Below are 18087 nucleotides of genomic sequence, written 5' to 3'. Positions count from 1 at the left end.
CTTTGTTCATTTTTCTAGGTTATGGGATTGCTCTTAGTGACTCCTGACAACATGAGCATGCTTCCCTCTACCTTTACTGATGAGACAGGGGGGGTCCTTACTATTAGATACTTGAGAACTCAGTGAAATAGAGTCAGCTGTCCAACATACCAGGGTAAAACAAATCTTGAAATAAATACATTTGCTTTCTGGCAGCTTGAACAGCAAAGTTATTTGGCAGAGTGGCACTAAGGAGAATGAGCCCTGTTAAGGGCAGCCAAGTTAATCTAGTCAAGCATTTAAAAACAGAGGCAATTGGAAGCACTGTTTTGTACTGGAAAAAAAGAAACACAGAGTTTAGAGTAAGAAAGAATTACTTTCAAATATCAGCATTGCCTCTCAATAGTTAAGTGATTCAAGCAATTTACTTAACCTCTCTGAATCTGCTTCGTCACTTGCAACTGGGGATGCTACTTTCCTTATGTGCTTTTGGAAACAATGATTTGGTGTAAAGCACCTCAGATGATGCCTAGCTTATAGCAGTTACTTCAATTTTTAAGGGTAGTAGAGGAACATAATTACGCAGAGTTAGTAGGAAAAAGCATAAAATATTGTTTTAGGGATGAAAGAGTAAGTGCTGAAATTAGACAAACGCAATTGAAATAGCAAAAGGAAATTTTGTTCGCCTTGCAAGTGTATAAAAAATAAAACGTATCAATGAGCAGACAAGGCCAGATGGCAAAGGACAAGCCAAGTAAGACAAGCTAAGAGAGAAAGGAAAAGGAGAGAGAAAAGTAGCAAATAGATTAAAATGTCAAAAGACAGGTATAAATGGAGCCTGGTCTTCCCTATAAAGTATTATGAGGACATTAGGGACCGGGAGAAAGAAGCTGAGAGAGTCCTTCAGCTGTCCTGGGTAGGAAGAGAGACAGGGACAAAGCCTGAGACCCCAGGGAGACAGCGCAAGCTTCATCTTAAACAGTCTGTCTGCAGAGGGCTTGAGCTTCCAGTCCTGACGGCGTCCTTGGCTCAGGCGGTGCTGAAGGAAGTGCACTAACGAGCAGAAGGGCACAGTGCTGAGAGAGGTGCCTGCAGAGCTTACTTCTTACTGGTCAGGCAGGGGTTTTTCATTTCATAAATCAATTACAATCTGCTCTATTGATTTCACAAAGTCAGCAGGACTTAAAAAGTTAATGAGCAAAATATATATATTTTTTATTACTTTTGAAAACACTGCAGTATCTACAGCTTAGCACATTCGGCAGAAAGACAAATGGAGGCTTTGGCTGCCTCAGCTGTCATTCCATCCTAGCCCCCTCCCATGTTCCTCAGCTCAGCGTCAGCAGAGAATCGAGCTGGCAGAAGACCCTGGTGCCTTATGCCAATAAAATCTCTCTCCGGTATCTGGAGCAGGGGCAGCCCCAACTAATGTGTCTGTGTTTAGGCACTGTTGAGTTTTGTACGGATGCCCGGGCCTCTCCAGATGGAGCAAACAAGGGAAGGAATGAGAAATTCACCTGACACAGGAAATAAAATGCAGCAGGACTGCATCTGTGACTGTGGTTCTTAATAAGTAGTTACTGCACTGTTCTTCCAAACCATAGTAATATCTAAACGGGAGTTTTTAATGGGCTATTTCTTTTGGACAACACCAAAAATGAGAAAATTGCTGAGGGGTCTATTCTGCCAATCAACACCAAGCTCAGAGCCAAAAGCAGCAGAAACACAACTCAGGTGGAGGTAGCATGGACAGTTCACCTTTTCTCCACAGCAAGAGAAGTTTTTCCCTGCATACAATTTTTAGGAGAAAATGCAAAGGAAGAAAACAAATACATTGTAGGTAATTAATATTAATATATTAGCATAAAATAAGCTACTAGTCACTTTTTAATTTCAGAAATATTCATACTAATACAATGTATCTCAATAAAAAAGACATTTTGTTTCAATTAGCCTATCTACAAATTTCACTAAGAGTTGCTTGTTTTTTATGGAAACTTTAGGAAATACCATTATTACACATAGAGAGAATCTTTCTTCGTGAGTCTTACCATCAGAATCATAATATTGTTTACTCAGTAACATCAAACATAAACAATTTTAGGATCTCCTTTTATATATTTCTACTAAATAAAATATTCTTTTCTAATAACATTTAGCATTTCAAGATCGTATATCATTTTTTCCTTAAAATATTCTGTGTGATGGATTTTAATTAACTCAGCCTTATTTATGGGAACATATTTCCTTTAACTTTCCCCATGAGCTCTGGGAAATATCAACGTGAAATTTTCCTAAACTTATTAGTCCTCCCAAGATGCTGTTAGGAAATAGAACCTATACTACCTAGAGAAATGTGATTTTAATTTACAAAGTACAAAAAATGTATAGTGAGAATATTGATTCCCTTGGCACTCCTCCCCTCCTACTACGCCTGTTCATTCTGGAATCTCTATGGCTCACATATAGTCTAGCACACACACACTCGTACCAAAAATAAAAAATCCCCAGAGGTCATAGTGCCTTTGTGTAAACAGACAAAAGAGAATGGATTGAAATTACATTCAAATAGTCCGTTCAGTGGAGAGGGAGAGAATGCCTGATGATTCCAATAACCAAAGATGTGCACTAGTAAAGAGGGCTGTGACAGAGAAGCACCTCCCCCCATAATCCTGTCTAAAGCATTAGGAACATCATGGTGGTACCCAGGCAAGAGAGCTCAAATAGGGACCTTACTAAGATTTCACGGTGCCAGGACCAGGAAACAAGAATCACATTTTTTTTTTTTTTTTTTTTGGTAAAAAGAACAGTGTCCAAGTTAAAAGAGGTTTGGATTCAATTCTAGTTCTTCTACTATTAATATTTGTAAACTTATGCAAATTGCTTCATCATAGGTATATAAGAAAATCTGAGTTTTAAAGTGAAGTGTCCCTAGATGATTTTCAGGTCCAAAACTCATGATTTTATTAAGATTGCTCCATTTCATTAAAGCAATACTGCTACCTGCTCCAAGAAGTAGCATTGTCTTATAATGAATCTACAGCTGTATGCCTGATGGAACTGACATTATCTCTTCATGAACCAAGTACAGGTAGAAAGGAGTTATCAGTAACAAAAGGTTTTATAAAGTAATAGTTTGTCTCCTTGGTAGGTGGAGAATTCTAAGTTTTTAAGGGTAATGTGTTCCTTTAATAATCCTGAGTTCTACTGTATGTGTGTATGTGTATGTGTGTGTGTGTGTGTGTGTGTGTGTGTGTGTGTATACACATATATATATATATGTGTGTACATATATAAATGTATAAATATATATACATTTTTACATACATACACATATACTGGGGCTGATTATTTAGATTTTTTGACAAACCTCACCTAACACATGTTAGTTAATTGGCATCAAAATTAACTCCTAGAAAAATAATAATGCCAAAACAGGTCTAATTTAAAAACAGTGATCTTAAAAGTTCTCATCACAAACAAAATTTCATAACAAAGTATGGTAACAGATGTTAACTAGATTTATTGTGGTGATGATTTCCAATATATATAAGTATCAAATCATTATGTTGTACACTTGAAACTAATATAATGTTGTTCATCATTTTTACCTCAAGAAAAATACATTTTGTGTTTTTAATCTAATTGGGATCAAAGTGATAGTTGCATATTTCATCTAAACCCTATGCCAATTTAACTTCTGTCTCATAGATTTCGTATTATTACCCCCTCACTACTAATTTAATGTTTATCTCTAAATGTTTCTGGTAAACAATGAAAAAAATTGCCAATAAATAAATTGTGATAAAATTTTACTGCTAAAATTTGCTATCTGTGAAAAATGTACTATTGTTGGGTTGCAAAATGATTACTATTAAAAATAGCAGCTAACATTTGGGTGCTTACTACGTACTAAACTCTGTGCTAAGCCCTTTGCATCCATTATGTCATTTAATTCTCAGAACAATCCTAAAGAGTATACACTATTATTACTTCAGTTTTACACTAGATAGTAACCCAGGCTTAGAGAAGATAAATATCTTCTTCAATGCCACAGAGTAAGAGGCAATATTAAGTCTTGTCTCTTTAACACTAGAGACCGCATTCTCAAACATTCATTCCATCGGCAAATATTTACTGAGCACCTAACACATGCCAGGTATTATTCCAGGTGTTATCCACTAACAGAACCACTTTTTCAGAACAAGGTAACATACTGACCAAAAAATGAATATATTTCAGAGAGTAACAACATTCTTTCAGAATATGATTTCACTTATCAGGATAGAAAACCAAAAATTCAGAAGCTAGTTGATCAACTTGCTAAAGGGACACCAAGAAAATAGCAGTTATTCAGAAATCAGAATATGTAAATACTAAAAAATAGAGTGATAAATAATAGGAAGGAGGAACAAGAAGGACGGTAAGAAGATTAAGAAGTTAATTTCTTTTTGCATGGAGAAAACTGGTGAAATAGATGAAAGCAAGTTTGAGAGAAAAGGAGATATTTAAAGGTAACTATAAGGATACAAAATCTGTGTTTCTTAGGAAGTCACTTTGGCCTCACAAAACAGAAGAAAGCTGTGAAGGTAGATTTAAAAAATAATAATACTAATACACTGCTATATAAACTTCATCTTTAAATTATTTCTCAATGAGTTAATGATTTCTTTTAATATTATTAGGGTATATTGAAAGTATAGCCTGCAGAGGTTTTAACTTATTAATTATTTACTTCCTTTAGGCCTTTTTTCTTGTTGTAATACTTAAGTGACTTAAGAAAATGTGCTGCAAATAAAGAAAAATGAAAATGTAAATAAGTTATTTTTAATAAGTTTCCTTTCACTCCTCACAGAACTAACAAATAAACAGATTTAGGTAAATGTACACCACACAAAATATTCCCTTTTACTGAGACAGTTTTCTTCCTTTGTTTTTGCTTTTTTCACTACAGTGGGGACATTAATGCACAGCCAGAGATCTGGTACCCGCCTAGATCTCGCCTTTATTTCTTATAGACCTCTCCCTTGCTTACTACACTTGAGTCAAAATCTTTCAGTTTCACAAACATACAGAGCTCACCTCATCTCTAGCCCTCACCCCTCCCCAGTTCTCAAATCTGCCAAAGGTTGCCATTGATCAAACACAACCAGAGGCCAATGGTAAGGGAGCCCAATGATACAGTCCAGAAAGATTAGGCTCCTAAAATATTAAAGCAATGTGCAGAAGAGCAAAGAGCAGGTCAGGAGGGGCAAATGGAGACTATCCAGCATACCATCCAATCTGGTTGCCATTGGTCACTCCCAACCACATCACCCCCTTTTAATTTTTTACACTGCACTTACAACTCTGATATTTTCTTATTAATTTGTGTATCTGTTTCTCTAACTGTAAACTCCAGGTTTTTCTGTCCTGTTCATCAGTATGTCCCAGAGACTAAATTAATGCTTGTTTATATTTAGGCCCTCAATAAATATTTCTTCAATTAATTAGATAAGCAAGATCTCTGTGATTAAAAAATTATATGGAAAAAATCTAATCACTAATAAGGAAATATTCTTTAGTTTAGAGGAGAATGATACAGAATAATACCTCCTTTCACCTAACAGGAATTTTAGGATGAATTATTCATAGTTAACTATAATGGGTTTATAACCCTATGGTCATCAAGTTGATCCCTTTGATTTATCACATCTATCAAATGGAGAGAGATCACATCACATACGTCAAAGTTAACATGGAGGTTACATGACACTATGATAGTCATTTATTCCTCTACCTGTTCATTTTTTCATTCAACAAATATTTATTGAACACCTACTATGGCACTATACTTGGCACTGAGGATACAGCAGTGAACCAGTCAGCCAAATTTCCTGTCCTCATGGAGGATACATTTAAAGAAGAGGTCAGGGTCAGGTGGTCATAATAGGCTTCACTAATAAACTGAAATTTGAGTAAATATTTAAAGGAAGCAAAGAGAAGAAACCAAGCAGATTTCCCAAAGAGTGATCTGCACAGAAAGAATAGCCAGGGCAAAAGCCCTGATGTGGTGACTGGAGCAAAGTGAGCAGTGAGACAAGTGAGCAGTGGAGACAAGGCAGGACTGAAAGCAGCGGGGAGTAGAGTGTGTTGTGAGGAAACAGCTTTCCTCTTAATGAGATGGGTGGCCACAACGTGACACATGACATGATCGAACCCACATTTTAACAAAAGAACAAGGCAGAATTAGAGAGCCAGCTATAGGAGTATGGCTTAATTCAGGTGAGAGACAATGATGTGAAAAGTGGTCAGAGCCTGCGGATCTATATTTGAAGGTAGAGGTGAAAGGATTTCCTGCTGATAGACTGTGAGGCTGAAGAGTGAGAAAGGAGTCAAGAGTGATGCTGAGGTTTTGGGTCTGACAAAACAGAGATGATCAGCAAAAGTGTGCTTGTTGTTTGCCTGTTTGTTGGATTTCTATTTGATTTTGAGAAAAAAAGATTTATTCAGTTATTTTTGACATCATTGCCATGAAAATTCACCCAAGTGGTCAGTGTTTCCTTGCTACGAATCACTGAGGAAATGTCTGGTCCTTAAACTTGCTGAAGTTAACTTTGGAACACCATTATTTTCCCATTCAAAGACAAACCACTACACTTTAAATTTAGAATACCGAACATAAAGTAAGATTTTGGCAAAATAGATATTTCAAAACTATTTCATTTCTGTGATTTTGGTTCATGCTAACTAAATTTGGATGTTTTAAAAGTTGAATTTTGATCAAGATGCAAGCAGTGGCTTTAAAATTTAATCTTTTTTTAAAAAACAGATTAATCTTTTCCAGAAGGTTTTGAAAAATCAGGTTTTCATATTAATCAACTGGTGTTTTTAAAAAGATACTTCCATCATCTCAAACATGGGTATCAAATTATAAAAGAATTATGTAGTGATGTGTAATTAGCATTGAAATTTTATTTAATATAATTTAAGTTTTTGATTGATAATTCACTGTGCTTTATTTAGGGCAGTAGAGCCAATACACTACAGTGAAGGGGAACAAACTTTGAAGACAGAAACCAAATTCAAATTTCCAGCTCCTTCGTAACTTCCTAGCATCATAAACTTGGGTCAGGTTTCCTAATCTCTTAATTTAAATATTTGCATTTATAGAAAAATGACCCCGCAAATAATGCTACCTCATAAGGTAACTGATAAGGTTATATTGAAGTTTTTATTTATTTGGATTCAGATAATTTGGAATTTACTAATTTAACATAGATGATGAAATGAATAGAAATCCATCAAAACCACATTCGAGCCAACATAATGATTTTCTAGCTATTACACAAATATTTACCTAAAATTAAAGCATATATTTTCTACCGCCACTCTACAAACTCAGTCATTCTTACTAAATTGGAAAGCTCTGACCTCTGGATATTGTGTGTTTTTAATTCAGTGGTCAGTGTGACAATTTTATTCTGAAGGTAAATAATTTTTCAGACCAGCATGCAGTATTTTATAGCATGGTGAAGCAACTGGCATTTTCATTATGATTTACCATGTTACATCAGTCCTCCTGACTGCCAAAAACTATCAGTTCACGTTTAAAAGCCTTCAAAACATTCTGCAGCCTGATTAGGTCTCTTCTCCGTACTAGAAGCTAACATAAGGCCACAGCTAAGGAGAAAGGAGAGGGTGAAATTTATTTTTCTTACTTAAACTATATTCCAATAGCAACACTTATAAGGGATGCATAATCATAAACCTTTCCTGAAACTCTCCCCTGATGGTGCCCTCCTCCTCCCACTCAACACACACACTTAAATGACCAGGTTCACCTCCTCACTCTGACCACCCACTGCAGGCTTGTCTCCCTCTTCATTTCTTTACGTATCAAGGTGCTCCCCGAGATTTGGTTCTCCCTCACTTAAAAAAAAAAACCCTTTTCTAACCTCTCATCTGTCAGTCTCATTCCCTCTCGTGGCGGTCAAAAGTGTTTTCTCCCTTCCCGAATTTCCTGGGCATTTTATCTGTTTCTCTCTAACGACTCTTGTCTAGCAGCTAGAAATGAAGAATCAGATAGAGGTTTCGATTTAAAACTTTTTGAAGGTGATGCCACGATTTTATTTCTCTTTTCTCTCCCATGGGCCTGGCAGAGGGCCCTCTACAAGCTGGGTACTTAACTCTTGAATTATTCAACTGTTATTTCAGAATACAGCCTAAAACACTCACATTATTAGTACATATCAACTCATTTCCTAAAGTCCACAGAAACAAGCATTGTGGCAAAGGAAAATCATTGAATATGAAAGATTATCTTTGCAAGAGCTTGCTTCTTGATTATATTTTTTACATGTAGCAGAATTAGAATAGTTTAATGGCTAAATTTGTTTTTATTTCATTTGAGAAATGAAATATGTGCTGCAGATACTAATATTGTGGTTATATATCATGTATATTTTGTCACATACATTTAGCTTGATACATGCATCACTTCAAATGTCCATTTAGCTGACATACAAGAGATTGATATGTATTTTCAACAGTCTTTTGTATGCAAGTGTGAGTAGCTTAAGTAACACAAGAGATAATTTCTACAGAATAAGGCTATTTATTTAAAATTTTAAAGAATTTACCTTTAGATTGGTTTTTGAGTTTTCTTAGAAAATTCATTTTCGTGGCACAGAGGATTATCATATCTGGCTGCTGGTCTGAGCCATACAGGAAATAGAATTGAGGTTTTTTATTACCTGCTTAGAATGTAAAATCTCAAAGAAGAGAAATTACATTATTATTTTTTAACGGTACCAGGATTTAGCACAGTGCCTGACCCTTAATCAGGGCTCAGTATTTGTTGAACTGAATTTAAAAACTAAAATAATCATTTCAATGCCTTGGTTTATACACACATTTTCAGGAACATGTATATTATACAAAGAAAGACCCACCAATAATCCTAAAATAAAGCAGATGACTCTAGGAAGCCCATCTCAATACGAGATGGGTAAACAAAGTCTTCATTTTTTATGAGTTTGTATTTCAAGCTTGTGAGTAGACAGTGTTGAGCTACCTTTTGATTCTTTCTGTTGCTCAGTTGAATCTGTTTCATGAACCAAGTCAGATTCTCTTCCCTATTTCTACAGTAAAAATAATATAGTAGTGCCAGTGAGTTCCACTGCCTCCCAACATCCTGGGCAGCCATTCAACATACTGCAGTGCTGTGGCCAGGCAAGGGGACTTAGAAAATGTGGCCTTACTCTTTCAGGCCACCACCATTCTGAATAATCATATCCTTGTTTCCATTTAAATAGGAAAGATGCCCAGAGGCTTAACCCACCCATTACTTCATGGTTTCAAGAAATAAAGGATAAATTGTACAGTTGTTGAAAATAATTTCTGCATGGAATTTCTATCACTAAATTATTCTAGAGCTCCAGAGAAGTTTCACTTGGATTATTAGGTTATTTGTACATGGAAACCTAGAGAATAAAAGAAGGAATTAGAAATCATCTACTTCTAGTATAATACCTGAATGTTTCATTCAAGGTAACTGAGGAACAGAATGATCAAATGTCACTCAAGGTAACACATAGGAGCCAGGAATGAAGCAGATAAGTGCCCTTCTCCTATATGCCACATGGATATGTCATATTTATAGTAAAACTAACACTGAACCCACTGAATCCTTTAGGGTTCATTTGGACAATCTGGAGATTTATATAGTATCATATATGACTACATGATAATGTTCATAGATTGAATGATGTAACCAGAAACTGTCCCTTTCCAATGTTGATATCCCATTCAGTGGAAATTCCATTAGAATTGTGGGCATTTTTATCATGTCAGTTCTTGTAAATCAAGTCTAGTCTCCAGTTAATTTGCCTTGAATGGTGGGGCAAGCACAGTGTCATTATGCCTATGAACACTTAATGATTTTGAGTAATCAAATGGCATGCATTAAATATTTTAGTGATACAAATACTTGCTGGTGGTAAAAGTCTTATAAGATATTCTGCAGAAAAACCTTCAGAAAATAATCTATGAGCTTGAAGAACAGATATTCTAAAACACACATCATAGGAGTTTTATACATGAACAACACTTTAGAGTTTTCCCAACTTTTTCAAACATTCAATGAACATAAAATGCCATTATGCTAAGTTTTCTAAATTTTTGTCTTTTAAACTGATATAATTTGAGGGACATTACTGGTTTTAAAATGATCAGCACATTGCTCATCAAGACGTAGATTCCTATGTGTCAATGTTCAGTAAGTAGTTTGCTCTTCTGAGATAATACTTCTTTTAAAAGGAACATTTGATTGAGGGGAGGGCATAGCTCAAGCAGTAGAGCACATGTTCATCATGCATTAGTTCCTGGTTTCAATCCCCAATATCTCCTCTAGAAAGAAATAAATAAACCTAACTCCCTCAACTCCCCCCTCTAAAAGGAACATTTGAGCAATATCAATAGGCAACCTAAAAAAATAATAATAAGATTAAATAACTGGTAATAATTTAATTTTTGAAATATTTTAAAAGCACTTATTTGAACATTTTAAATATCACCATCAGAAAGCAGATGGAGACATCAGGACAGAGGAGAAAAATCTCAAGTGTTCACAGGGTTACACGGAGTCTTTATGGCAAAGAGAACATTTAGTCGCTTTGAGTATTGGGGTATCTACTTTTTACTCAACACAAACATTCTAGACCCTATAAGCAAAACAGGGCTCAAGCCCTAAAAAAAAAAAAAAAAAAAAAAATCAAAGCTCAGGAAACTCTAAGAGGACTAGTTTTTGTTGCTGCTGGGTTTCCTAGCTTTTTGTCTTTCCAGTGACAAGCCCAGTTGTTAGTAGGGGATACCTGAGGGGAGGGTCACTCCCCAGTGTTGTGCTGAATACTTCCTGGCTTCTCCACATCATCCCCCTGCCTCAGAGCAGCCCCCAGGAGGCTGCGGGCCCCAGCACTGGTGGCTCTGCCAGCACCCCACTGCAGAAGAGCTCCAGGCATCTGGTGAAGAGCAGGAACAGCATTCGCATGCAGGCTCTGATGGAGACATGGGAGCCTCAGCGCAGGGCTGACTGGGCACAGAGGAAGACAGACGGCAGGGCAGTGAGTGACATGCTTGGTGTTGGGGCTGCTGCAACACGGGGTCTCATGACCCTTTCCTGTTCACTTAACCTTTGACCCTAACCCTCCAACTCAGTGTAGGGTTCCAGTGGTTCCCGTATGACTGCAGCCTCACAGGAGATATCCAAGAGCTCCTCTTCAAGGGATGCCAAAGTAAGGGAACAGGAAGAGTTCCCTCACCCTGCCCTAGAACCCCCACTGTGTTCTACCCTCCCTGGGTGAAGTGGGGTTTACTTAGACCAACAACTTAGTCCCCCCTGAAACCTGCTACTTGGAATCCTGGCCAGAGCCAACCTTAATCTACTCTTTGATTTTCTTCACACTTTGATTTTTGGGGGATTTTTTTTTTTCTTCTTCTTCTTCTCCTCCTCCCTCCTTCCCTTCCTTCCTTCCAGGAACGAGACTTTCTACTACTTTCCTATCCTCTCCCAAGTCCCTTCCTTCTCCTTTGTTGGCCTCCAGCAATGCCAGCACCACCCTTTCCTTTCTGTCCAACCAAATGGTCTGGCCACTTCCACTCCCTCCTACAGTGGGGCAAGCTGAGACAGACGGCGCCTGCGCCTGCCTCTTCCTATCCACTGACCCACAGTCATCCCATCTGACAAGATCTGTTGGATAAATAGGCACTTAAGTTCCCACTATAGGTTCAGGTCCAGGCCCAGCCCTTCTCCAGTTTCCATCTTGGTGAGGGTCAAACCTTCTTCTTCTCCAGGCTCATCTTCTCTGGTCCTTTGGCTTCCTCTCCTGCCTCCGGGCCCACTGGTCAGCCCAGGTGCGGGGAATGAGGAGGACGCTGCTGTCCCCGAGTACAGGAGCGCGTACTGACTGGGCGAGCAGGGTCGCCAGTTCTCGTCCCACAGCCGCCCAAACACCTCCTGGGCCAGGCGCTGGACCTTCTGCTTCATCTGCCGCAGGAAGCGGAGGAAGTCCACCTTCTTCCGCTCTGAGGGTCCTCCACGTCCCGCTCCGGGCTCAGGACGGAGTCCAGCTTGCGCCTGTGACAGGGGGGCTACACCGTCTTGTTCTTGCCGCAGCGCCAGATGCCACACAGAAGGCTCAGGGGGACCTTGCTCAACCGGTATTTGGGCAGCAGTTCCTGAGCTCCTCCGCCGGCAGGTTAATGATCTTGTGGTTAGTGAAGGCGATCTTCATGGCTCGGGCTCGATGCTCATCTCGGCTCTTCTGCTTGTCCAGGAAGTCAGCCTGTTTCTCCTTGCTGTGTTTTTGGGGGCAGTGGGTGGTGGCAAGTCAGCAGAGTCGAGGTCCCTAGGCGCCATGTCATACCTGTGATTGTGGCCTACGCGCTCCAAGTAGGGCAGGCAGGCGAGGTGACACGGATGCTGGTAGCTCATGCGGCTGGACTTGGAATACTCGAGCTGGTAGCCCACAGCGCCCTCAGCCTCTTCCAGATCCCAGGTCTCAGAGTCAGAGCTGTAGTCAAGGCACCTTCCTCAGAAATGGAGGAAGAAGCTGAGGAAGAAGTGGAGGAGGAGAGGGAGGAGGAAGAGCTGCCTTCAGAGCTATGCAGGGAGAAAGGGCTTTGGCTGGAGTCCAAAGAGAGGCCTGAGTCAGAGTCAGATTTTTCTTCTTAAATATAAATATTTCATAGGCCCAGTGAAAAAATATTTTATCCACTGTCAATAACATTTGTCAGAACTCTGTGCTGTTTAAACATGATCAACTATACCAAGTGTAGGATATTTTCTAGTCACCTCTGTATCTAATTGCCAGGATAACTTCAAGTATTTTTATTTCATCAGTTCTGATTATTTTATAGCAAAGATAATCCCCTCATTCTAGAAAACAAGGCTATCTATTAACCATTTCTGTTAGCTGCTAGCCCTCACTTACCATCTCAGAGTCTCTTTGATCTTTACATCATTACATCTTTTTGATAGTTGATTTGATCCAGTCCCTGTCTTTGAATATAATCTAAATGCTGTTGACCACCAAGCTTCTATCTCTAGTCTTGACTGCTTTTATAAGCTCCAAATGTGGAACTTCAATGGCATTCTCTGCTGCATCTCTGGTATTTCCCTGTTATCTCAAAACACTTTATGTCCAAAACTGAACTCTTCCATCAACCCCCCTCCCCACCCACTGCACCCACTCCTACCCCTACTTACATCCTAGTCAGACTGACCTTTTTACAGTAATTAGAACATTGAAGTTGTGTCTCATTGCTTTCCCTGCTATTAACTGCTCTGCAGCAACATACCCTTGTACATCTCCTTAAGCACTTCAACACTTAGGATACAGACTTCCTCTGCTTTACCAGATGTTGCCAAATTGCTCTCCAAGAACTAATATCAATTTACATTCCAACCAGCAGTATATAAAAGTTTCAGTTTCTGCAACACCTAGACATTTGGTATTGCCATGTTTTAATTTTTAACATCCAATGGCTATAAGATGTAATCTCATTATTGATTTAATTTTTATTTCCCTAATAACTGATGAAGCTGAGCATCTTATCATATATTTATTTGTCCTTTGGTCTTCCTTTTCTATAAATTGTTTGTTTATATCCTTCATCTATTTTACATTAGGTTGTTCAAGGCCTTTTTTCTTTTTTCTTTTTTTTTTAGTTTCTAGGAGTTCATAATACCACCTGGATACAAATCCTTTGTCAGTTCCATGTATTACAAATACCTTTTTTTTTTTTTTTATAGTTTGTGGTTTGTTTTTAACTTTGTTTATGGCAACTTTTTATTATACAGAAGTTTAAATTCTGATGTATTTGGTTTATCAATATTTTCATTTAACATTTAATGCCTCATTTGATAAATTCTTTTTATCCCATAGTCATAGAAATATTTTCTTCAATTTTATTAAAATATTTTTAGCATTTTGTTGATCACATTAATTCTTGAATCCAATTATTGTTTATTTTTGTTAATAGTGAATGATCTAATTTTAATTTTTTGTGTGGATACTTATCATCTATTAATTAATCTATTCTTCCTTCCTCCCCCCAATTTTTAATGCCTTTTTAGTTATACACCAAGGCCCTTATGCATTAAGATTGCTTTAAGGCTCTCTGTTCTCAACTTGATGATTTTTCTATTCTGGCACTATTATCACACTGCTCCAATTATCATAGCTTTATAACAAACATCAGTTATCTACTGCTTCAAAACAAACTACTATAAAAATGGATTTTTTAAATCATTATTTTTCATTATTTTATGGATAACCACAAAATTCTGCTTCCTGTGATATCTGCTTGGGCACTGGGACAACAGTGAGCTCCAAAGTAGCCTTTTTCACATGGTTGACATTTGGTGCTGGCTGCCAGGTGGGAGATGAAGTTGTTGACCAGGAGCCTTTGTTTTCCTTTTCGAGGGCCTCTCCACATGGCTGTTTGCAGAGTACAACAAATACAATCTAAGAAGACATTGCAAGTTGCAGCTCTCTTAAGGCCTAACCTCAGAAGTGACTCAAAGTTACTTCTGCCTTATTATGTCGGTCCAATAGATTAAAAAGGAGGTAAAATAGAATATGCCTCTTGATGAAGTAGCAACATCATATTGCTAAAAGGCATGTGGGAAGGAAAACAGTATTGTAGTCGTTCGAAGTACAATCTATGACACTCTGGCAAGGCAAGTCTTACCTTTCCATTGTGCTTCTTCAACATCATTTTGGTACTTTGTCTTCCATGTATGAATCTATGAATTTTGGGATCAACTTCTCAAATTCCAACCAAAAAAATTTTTAAATGGGATGTGGAATAAAGTTTCAAATAATATTCACTCCACAAATGTTTATTGCCTACCTATTATGTGATAGTCACTGTTGTAGTACTACTGATACATAAACTAACAAAATGTACAAATTGGCTTCCCCAATGAGCTCATGATTCAGATAATTTGGAGAAAATAGCGATCTTTATTTCCTTTACTCTTCTAATCAATAAATATTTTATTTCTCAAAGTTAGGTTTTAATTTATGTCCTCCATTGAAGCTTTATAATGTCTTTTTATAAATCTATACCTTTTTTATCTGATTTTTCTTGGGCAACTTATTGACTTTTTCCCCCTGCTATTTGAGGCTAAGCTCTTCAAGGGCAACAGCTTTAACTGCTTTATGTCTTCTTACAGCTCCAGATACATGATCAGATACTTCAGGATAATGTACTTGTTGACTGGTTAACTGTTTTAATGAATAAAGGTATACTGAAATGAAAGTTTAATTTTCCACTTGGAAATCTTAACCATGCCAGGTCAAATTGTCTGAATCAAGCTAAGTTCCTAGAAATGAGCAGCATTCATATGTCAGGTGAACTGCCCTCATCATACATTTAGGGAGAATCCCTATACAAAAGCCATTCAGTAATGTAAAGGAGCAGCACATCCAGTTACTTAAATAATTTAAAAAAGAAGGGAGAAAATGCTTTCCAATCTCTATACGGATATTTAAAGAAGTTAAAAAATGTGTTTGCCTGGCTGCTGCTAATCACACTTTTAACTCATAATTTTGAAATTAACCTCTAAATTGGTTACAGTGAGGAACAAATTAGCTCACTTTATAAATGGAATAAAGCTCATTGTGAGTCTCTTGAGAAATCCGTGAACATTCTTATTTTCAGACCCTCAATTATCAAATATCCACAATTCTTAGTTTTACAAGCATGCTGAATTCTCAAAGTGTGAAAAAAGCAGCCTAGGTAATATTACAACACCAAATGATACAAAAACAGTGGTAGGTACTGAGGGGATCTAAGATTCATATTTCAATTTTCTTCTCCCCAGATGGATAGCTTCTGACACCCAGTGTCACCATGCATTCTGAATTACCATAAAAGTTGCTTTCAAAATCATGGCTATGCTAACAAACAGAATTTCCAAACGTTTCAAGGTCTGGTACATAGATCAGAAATGGCCTAATGACAATATCACTCTTTTCAATACTACTTATAGATTACAATCATATTCCTTTATATATATGAGAAAAAGTTGTATATATTGTGAAAAAGTTTTAGAAAACACCAATCCTTTGAGAAGCTCCAGACATTGTATAAGTAATCTGAAATCTGCAGAATGTTACACTATGAAATGTAAAACTAGGAAACCAGAATGGAAAGAGTGGGAAACATAAGCTCAGTTAACACTAAAACACACTGCCAGGATGGAAACCTCCACATAGTCTCTCTTTCTGCCCATTCTGGGCTGGCATTCCCTACAGTTCTTTCCTTCTTGCTCCAAGTGCATGCTAAATAATTGTGAAATCTAAAGCTTTAGCCCAAGATCTGTCACCTGAGCCCAAGATCTGTCAAGATCATGTTTTTAACTCCCCCGAGGTATCACTGTTTGAATGTCACAGAAACACTGCAGACTCAGCAATCCCAAAAGGAACTCAAAGGTTCTCACCCCCAAAGCATCTGTTCATCCTTTCACATCCTCTGTCTCAGGGAATAGCATCACCATTCACCCAGGCCTCTATGCCAGAATACTGGGTGTCATTGAAAATCCTTTTCTCTTATTTCTCACCTACAATTGGTCACCAAAACCTGAGGGTTACACACAATCTCATCCTTTAATGACATATTGACCAATTTTCTCTTCTTCATACCCACTGCTATAGCCTTGGTTCAAGTCCTCATCATCGCCTATATGGCCCATGACGGCAGTCACCTAGCTGGATCCCCTGCTGAAAGATACACCTCCTTTAATCCATTCTCCAAATGGTTATCAAATAATCTCTGTAAAATGCACATAAAAGCAAATTGCTCACCTGTTTAATAGTTTTCAAAGGTTATAAATGTTTATGCAGGATAAAGTTCAAATCCTTAGGACAATTTGCAGGGTCCTCTATGACCTGGCTCTTGCCTACATCTCTAACTTTTTCATTTAAGTCCTAGTTCTCTCTTCAACCTGCTATACCTATTTATGCTGCACTACTTAGAGTCGCTAATTCATACCTTTGCTCGTGATGCTCCTTCTACTTGGAAGATTCTCTCCCCACCTTTAACCTAATGAACTACTCATTCCAAAGGTCCATTGGAAGCATCATCACCTCCACAAACCTTCCTGAAATCTGTGTGGAATTATAAACCCCCATCTTTGTGCTATAAGTATAATAAGAACTAGTACTTATGGAGTACTTATCATGTACCAGACATTGTGCTTAGTTTATTATTGTCATTCTACCCTATAGATAAACTTAGTAACTCCTTTTACATTACCTTACTACTATAGTCTACAAATACATTTATAAATAAATACAGTATGCTTTATTTTACCTACTTGTTTATATTTTGTATTTACTTTTACTAGACTGAAAAGTAGTTATGGATTAACTGTGTTTTATCTTATTGTCTTTTACCTAAAATCCTTCGTTGCACAAGGAGATCTCAAGGCTTTGTTGACAAATGACATTTAATGGCTCCCAGAAGATTGATATGATAAGCAGACCTTCAACGACCTTCTACCTACTTAGAGTTTCTCCTAATACAAGTAAAAATGACATCAGAACCATTTTTTAAATTTAAAAATTCATCCTGGATCAAAGCAATTATCTACCTAACCTATTAGTGGTGCAACAAAGAAAAATACAAAAAGACTACCATTCATGATAATACTCTTAAAGATAAGCTAATTTAATAATGCTTGTTTGTATTAAGCACTTAATGCATTTATCTGAGTTAATTAGAGCCTATGCAGATTTCCTGCTTGCTCTATTCATTGGAAGAAAATTTTTTCAAAGGGTTGAAAAATGCTGTCTAAAGTAGCATTTGAACATTTTATCATACCATGATTTTATTTAACACAGTAATTCTAAACAATTCCTTTTAGCTAATACCTGTAAACATTCAGCAACAATCCACCAGTTGAAAGTCTATGATTCACTTTTGTTGAGTGCTACCGGCTTGTGACATTAAATTAAGATGTTTTATTCTGGACTAAATACAAAAGACAAAGAATAAACCAGTCATGTAGCTACCTGCCAGCAGAGGAGTTACAGACCTGTTGTTATTAATATTAACAAA

The 18087-nt window shown here is 37.3% G+C and overlaps 2 protein-coding genes and 1 pseudogene across 9 annotated transcripts in view; 1 reads left to right on the top strand and 2 right to left on the bottom strand.

Moving 5' to 3' along the window:
- The window catches only part of CTNNA3 (catenin alpha 3), a 1350697-nt gene that overhangs the window by 823890 nt on the left and 508720 nt on the right, over positions 1-18087 (bottom strand). The gene's annotated exons all lie outside the window — the stretch shown is intronic.
- Positions 1-18087, top strand: part of LRRTM3 (leucine rich repeat transmembrane neuronal 3) — a 165772-nt gene that overhangs the window by 49622 nt on the left and 98063 nt on the right. The window lies entirely within an intron of this gene.
- Positions 11475-16720, bottom strand: LOC135321884 (endoplasmic reticulum membrane sensor NFE2L1-like; annotated as a pseudogene).

The sequence above is a fragment of the Camelus dromedarius genome, chromosome 8, assembly GCF_036321535.1.
Source record: "Camelus dromedarius isolate mCamDro1 chromosome 8, mCamDro1.pat, whole genome shotgun sequence".
Classification (NCBI taxonomy): Eukaryota; Metazoa; Chordata; class Mammalia; order Artiodactyla; family Camelidae; genus Camelus; species Camelus dromedarius.
The sequence above is the reverse complement of the archived record's forward strand: the minus strand, read 5'-3'. Positions and strand labels throughout refer to the sequence as shown.